The sequence below is a fragment of the Vicugna pacos genome, chromosome 9, assembly GCF_048564905.1.
Source record: "Vicugna pacos chromosome 9, VicPac4, whole genome shotgun sequence".
In the NCBI taxonomy this organism is placed as follows: domain Eukaryota; kingdom Metazoa; phylum Chordata; class Mammalia; order Artiodactyla; family Camelidae; genus Vicugna; species Vicugna pacos.
In genome coordinates, this window is record NC_132995.1 from 11,750,325 (window position 1) to 11,757,835 (window position 7,511).

The following is a 7,511-nucleotide window of genomic DNA, read 5'->3' on the forward strand; positions in this document are numbered from 1 at the left end:
AGCAAATATTAGCAGGCCTCAGAAACCTCCGCGCATACTCTTTCTGCCACCCTCATCCCCTCTGAAATTATCGCTTACCTGATTTCTAACAGCATGAATTACTTTTGTCTGTTTTAAACTCTCTATGGACCCATACAGTGTGTGCTGAGTATTTAGCTTCCTTTACTTAACATTACGTTTGTGAGATTCATACTGTGTGTAAGGGATAGTTCTTTCACTTTCATTTCTATATGGTTTCCATGGTGTGAATATGCCTAAAATTGAGTATTTTCCAGTTTGGGGCTATACTGGTGCTATGAATATTCTAGCACATTTCTTTGGTAAACGTAAAAATACACTCAAAAGCAGAATTGCTGGTCAGAGGACAGCTATGTGTTTAACTTTACCAGACACTGTTAAACCTTACTAACTTACACTCCCACCAGTTGAGCATACATTTGATATTCTTTGTCTTTACATTTTTTTTTTTCCATTCTCAGGGGTGTGATGGGTTGTCGCACCCTTTTGTGCGCTTACTTTTAGCCAGGCAATTTCCAAACCATGAACTCTGAATCCTTACAACACCTTCAGGGGTAGGTTTGCTTTTCCTCACTTTACAGTTGAGGAAACTGACTCTCAGACAGGGGAAAGCCACTTTCACTAACTCAAAGAGAATTATTGGTTCCTGCTCAGTCCCAGCCCTATGCAGGGGGAACCCAGGCTCAAATCTGGTCCCTGTCTTCCTTGTTTAAGTTCCCAGTATCTTTATTTCCACAAAAAAGGGGAAAACAATGGCAACAACGCCTTCCTTTTTTCTCTGCGTTGACAACTCTCAGTTCTGTCTTTCAGGTCTCTACCTAACACCCAAAAGGCATCCCGGATTTCTACTTGAGCCTTAGAGCCTATACCTTAGAGTGGAATCCATTATCGGCCCCCCTGCCTCTTGTTCCCTATTCTCCCAGTTTCCAGACTTCAGATTCTAACCTAAGTGAGAGCTTTGCCTTTATTCCCCCAAGCCCAGTCAAATTGTCTCCAAATTCTCTCTGCAGCCTTTGTCAATGGTAAATCAATGTTTCCCTTTGGAATCTTAATGGAGAATAGTCATAAATAGCCATTTTCTGAATACTGACTATGTACTTGGTTATTTGCTAAACATTTTACCTCACTATCTCATTTAATCTTCACAAAAACCTTAGGAAGTGAATAGTAAATGTAACCATTTATACAGAGTCCTTACCTTGTTCCAGGTATGCTTAAGTATTTTACACATATCATAATTTAATCTCAGATTCAAGTGGGATTTGAAGTGGGAGCTATTGGCTTACATCCTTCTTTCTCAGGACCTACATGAGAAACCAGGCTTAGAAAGGTGAGGTCACTTGCCAAAGATCACACAGCAAGTAAATGGTCGAACTAGCATTCAAATCCAGAGCCTGTGCTTTTAACCTCACCTGATAGTTATCATTTGGATTTGCAGATGATCTTCCACAGGTAGGCTAGTTGTTCTCAAGAAGGAGGACATCAGATCAATTAGGGAATTTTTGCAAGCTAGACCCGCCTTTCCCTGCACGCTATCATTATGCCCGTCCCTTCCACCTCCCAGTTAAGAACCACACATCTGGTCATCTAACAGCGGGCAAATGAGAGCCAGGATCAGCCCAGCTGACTAAAATTTAACTCTCTGGTTCAAGCCCAGGGCTTCCTCTCAACTATGCTGCCTTCTAACAAAAGTCCCCAGCAGCTCCTTTTCTGAGTGAGGCTGTTCCTGAATCTGTGTCTTTATAGCCCTGGGTGAGGCTAAGTGCATTCAGGGTCCTGCAGACAAGTCAAGAAAGAGAGCTAGGGTGGCAGAGAACCTATTCCTCATCTACAGAGAGTGGCTGAAACGCAACTCCAGCCACAAGAGCCATGCCAAGGGTGTTGGCCCATTGTTGCCAGATCTGATGTTTCAACAGAAGTCAAGAATCCAGATTTTCAAGTCAAGTCTTCTAATTTCCAAGTGTTGAAAATAAATTCAAACAGCTAAAAACACCAGGCAGGCCAAATAAAACTCACGTGTGGGCCTCATACAGAAGATAGATGACACCTGTCTCCAGTATTACTGTCAAAGGCCCAGAAATGAAGACCTTTACTTAATCCTAGGGTAGAAGTGGAGGGAGGGGTCTGAACCATTTAGAAGGCAGCAAGAATATGGAGTAAAGAATATGTAAGTATTAAATGCAGGGGAAAGCAAATATAAATGTCTGACAATAACTGATAGGTTAAATAAAACCATCCATTATAGGCTATTGCACAGTTTCAAAAAATGGTGTGGAATATTTAATGATATGCCATGTGTTCACAAAATAAGTAATACCTAAAAGAGAAAGATGATAAAGCAATAAACTATAAACTCTTCAAAAACCCTTTTTATTTTGAAATTTCAGTTACAGAAGACTTGTAAGAATGATACATACTCTTTGCCCAGACTCCCCAAATGTTAACATTTTAACACATTTGCTTTACCATTCTCTTTTCTCTATGCATGCATTCTTATATGTGCGTGTATGTATACACATACGTTATACATATATCTAGCTGTGTGTGTGTGTGTGTATATATATACACACACAGACATGCACACTGCCATAATTTTTTTAAACCACTCCTGGGATTTTTATTTTGATTGCATTAAATCTATAGATAAATTCAGAGAGAACTGGCATCTTAATAATATTGAATCTTCCCATCCATAAAAGTAGTATATCTCTCCATTTATTTAGTTCTTCTTTGATTTCCTTCTTTAGCGTTTGTCCCTTTCAGTATACAGATACTGCACATATTTTGGTAGATTTATACCTATTACATTTTTTCAAGCTATTTAAAATAGGACTTTTATAAAAACAGGTACAATTGATATACCAAAAACTGCACATATTCAAAGTATACAATTTGATAAGTTTGGGCATACATGTACAGTACTATCACCAGAGTCAAGACAATGAACGTATCTATTACCCTCAAAAGTTTCTTCACGTCTGTTTGTACTGCCTCCTGCCCTCTCCTTGCCTCCATTCCAGAAAATTCTCATTCATTTGCACTTTTTAGAATTTTATGTAAATAGAATCGTACAGTATGTATTCTTTCACTCGGCATTATTCTTAGATTTATCCATGTTACTGTAATGTATCAGTAGTGCTTTCTTTTTTATTGCTGAGTATTCCCCTGTATTGATTGACAGTCTTTGGCTATTACAAATAAAATTGCTAATAACTTTCATGTACAAGTCAGACATGTGTTTTTATTTCTCTTGGATAAATATCTAAGAGTGGAATGGCTGGGTCATGTGGCAGGTGGATGTTTAACTTCTTAAGGAACTGCCCAACTGGTCCCCAAACTGGCTGTACCATTTACATTCCCATTAGCAGTATGAGAGTTCTGGTTGCTCCACATCCTCACCAAATACTCCCTGATCCTCTCATCTATCTTTTCAGTTTTAGGCATCCTAATAGGAGTGGTTTTAATCTTAATTTATCTAATGACTAATAGTGTTGAACCTTTTTTTTTTTACAACCCACATATCTTCTTTGGTGGAGTGTCTCTTAAAATCTTTTGCCCATTTTTAATTGTGTTATTTATTTCCTTATTGAGTTTCAAGAGTTCCTTATTTATCCTGGTTATGGACCCTGCTTGGGCTGTAACTGTAACATAACACAGACTGAGTAGCTTAAATAGCAGAAATTTATTCCTCACTGTTCTGGAGGCTCTGGAGGCTCAGGATGAAGGTGCTGGCCAATTTGAATCTTGGTGAGGATGCTCTTCCTGGCTTATCCATGGCTGCTTCTCACTATGTCCTCACAGGATGGAAAAAGAGAGCTGTGGTGTCCCTTTCTCTTCTAATAAGGGCACAATCCTCATAGCACTAGGCCCCAGGCTTAAGACGTCACCCTCGTTAACCTTAACACCTCCTCACAGACCCTGTCTCCAAATAGAGTAACGCTGGATGTTAGGGCTTCAACATATGACTTTTGGGACAGACACATTCAGTCCATGACACTCAACAATTTTTATGCAAAATTACCATAAAAATACAAAAATATATGTTTACATTCTTAAAAACACTTAATCTTGAGGTTGACAAAACTTTAACTTTCCTGAATAAGTATGATACAACAAAGCAACAGAGAAACAATTTTTTTCATGTCAGCCTAAATTGTCCATTAACAGTCTTGCTTTCCAGAAACAATTGGAATGCAGGTGGGTTTTTTTTCTGTTTTAGTATATGAGTGCTTCTTTATTATAGAGAATTTCACTGAGGAAAAGGTAAATGGAATGGGCTGGGTAACAGTTATTACTTATAATAGTGAGTCAGATATTTTAAAGCCTGTTCTGCTTCTAGTTTGCTTAGCTCCCAGATTTATAAGCTAAACATAAAATCCAAAACTGTAACTTGATCTCATCCATTCCTGACATTCCTTTTAAAACAATTTTTTTATTAATAGACTTTATTTTTTTAGAGCAGTTTCAGGTTCATAGTAGAACTGAGCAGAAAATACAGAGGGTTCACACACAGCCCTCCCCCCACCACATATATACTCCCCTACCCTCAACATCCCTCACCAGTGTGGCATATTTGGTACAATCGATGAACCAACATGGACACATTATTATCAACCAAAGTCCATAGCTGACATTAAGGTTCATTCTTGATGTTGTACATTCTATGAGTTTTGTCAAAGGAATGCAGTTATTTTTATGCCCAATAACAAGTGATGCTTAAATAAAAGAAAGAAAAGTAAAGTGGGCGATTGAAATTTAATTTTCTTAGCATCTCACAATTATAGGCATCAGGTTGTAGGCCCACGTTTCAACGTAACAAGTAAAAATGTGTTTTAATTGGAGTATTAGATATTTACTGACTGTTAAAGGTGATATCTGGTAACCCAGAATCTTGTGCAAAAAAAAAAAGCCCTTTTTCAGATATCTTATTTACAATATATTCCCATTACGTGGCTTCCCTTTTCATTCTCTGAATAGGATCTTTGAAGAGAAGATGTTCTGGATTTTAAATCCACTTTATCCATTTTTTAAATGGATCATGTTGTCAGTGTTGTATCTAAAAACTCTTTGCCTAATGGAAATTCACAAAGATTTTTCCTCTATGTTTTCTTCTAAAAATTTTATAGTTTCATATTTTACATTTAGATCTATGGTTCATTTTGAGGGGTTTTTTTTTTTAGTATATGGTACAAAGTATTGATCAAAGTTCATCTTTTTGCATATAGATACCCAGTTGTTCCAGCACCATTTGTTGGAAAAAACTCTTTTCCCACTGAATTGCTTTGAAACTTGGTCAAAATTCAGTGGACTATGCATATTTAGATCCATCTGTGGACTATTTGTTCTCCTGATCTATTTTTCTATCTTGACACCAATATCACATTGTCTTAGCTTTATAAATCTTGAAAGTTTAGTTGTGGAAGTCTTCCAATTTTATCCTTCTTTTTCAAAATTATTTGACTGTTTTAAGTACTTAGCATTTCTGTAAGAATTTTGGAACCAGCTTTTCAATTTTTGTAAAAAAAAAAAATCCTTACAGGATTGGATTTGGGAACGCATTGGCTCTATACATTTAATTTGGAGAAAATTGACACCTTAGCATTAAATTTTCCAACCTGTGAACTCGGTATATTTTTCCACTTATCTAAGTATTTCTTAATTTCTCCCAGTTCTGTTTTTTAGTTTTTAGTGTACAGATCTTGTACATGTCTGGTCAGGTTTATCCCTATGTATTTCCTATTTTTAATAGTCCTTAAATGGTATTTAAATTTTTTATTTCAATTTTTGGTTCCTAGTATATAGAATTATGATTTACTTTTGCACATTATCCTGTGACCTTGTGAAAATCACTTACTAATTTCCCTTACCTGAAGAGACATAACCAGAAAGATATTGCTAAAACTAATGTCAAAAAGTGTACTGCCTATGTTTTCTTCCAGGAGTTTTATGGTTTCAAGTCTTACATTTCAGTCTTTAATCCACTTATGAGTTGATTTTTGTATGGTGTGAGATAGTGGTCTAGTTTCGTTCTTTTGCATGTGGATGTCCAGTTTTCCCAATAACACTTATTGAAGAGACTATACTTTCTCCACAATATGTCCTTTGCTCCTTTATTGTAAATTAATTATCCATATGTGGCTGAATTTACTTCCGGGCTTTCAATTCTTTTCCATTGATCTATATGTCTGTTTTTCTGCCAATACAGTGCTGTGCTGATTACTACAACTTTGCAATATAATTTGAAACCAGGGAGTATGATGTGTCCATCTTTGTCCTTTTTTTCTCAGGATTGCTTTGGTTATTCAAGGTCTTGTGGTTCGATATAAAATTTAGGATTTTTTTTTGTTCCACTTCTGTGAAAAATGTCCTTGGGATTTTGATAGGGATTACATTGGCTCTATAGATTGCTTTAGTTAATGTGAACAATTTTTACAATGTTCATTCTTCCAATTCATGAGCACAGAGTATCTTTCCATTTATTTGTGTCTTCCTCAATTTCTTTCAACAGCGTCTTATATTTTTCAGTATACAAGTCTTTCACCTCCTTGGTTAAATTTATTCCTAGGTGTTTTATTCTTTTAGCCACAATTGTAAATGGGATTGTTTTCTTAATTTCTCTGTCTGCTAGCCCATTGTTAGTGTATAGAAATTAAACAGTTGTTTTTTGTATATTGATTTTGTACCCTGCAAGTTTACTATATTTGTTTATTATTTCTAATAGTTTTCTGGTGGAGTCTTTATAGTCTTCTATATATAAAAATTATGTCATCCATGAATAGTGACAGTTTTACTTCTTTCTTACCAATTTAGACTTCTTTCTTTTTCTTTGCCTAATTTCTCTGGTTAGGACTTCCAATACTATGTTGAATAAGAGTGATGAGAGTGGACATCCTTGTCTTGTTCTGATCTCAAAGAAATAGTTTTCAGTTTTTCACCGCTGAGAATGATAGTTGTGGGTTTGTCATATATGGCCTTTATTCTCTTGAGGTACATTCCTTTCATTTTATTGATATTTCTTTTTATCATAAATAGGTGTTGAACTTTGTCAAATGCTTTTTCTGCATCTATTGAGATGATCATACCATTTTTATCTTTCATTTTGTTAATGTGCTGTATCACATTGATTCATTTTGCTGATGTTGAACCATCCTTGCATTGCTAAGATAAATCTCACTTGATCATGGTGTATGATCCTTTTCGTGTATTATTGTATTCAGTTTGCTAATATTTTTTGAGGAGTTTTGCATCTATGTAAATCAGAGATACTGGCCTTTGGTTTTCTTTTTTTTTTTTTTTGTATTGTCCTTGTCTGGTTTTGATATCAAGGTGATATAGACCTCATAAAATTAGTTAGGAGGCATTCCTTTATCTTTAATTTTTTGGAAGAGTTTGAGAAAGATAAGTATTAAATCTTCATATATTTGGTTGGATTCACCAGTGAAGCCATTTTGTCCTGGACTTTTGTTTTTTGGGGAGGTTTTTGATTATTGTTT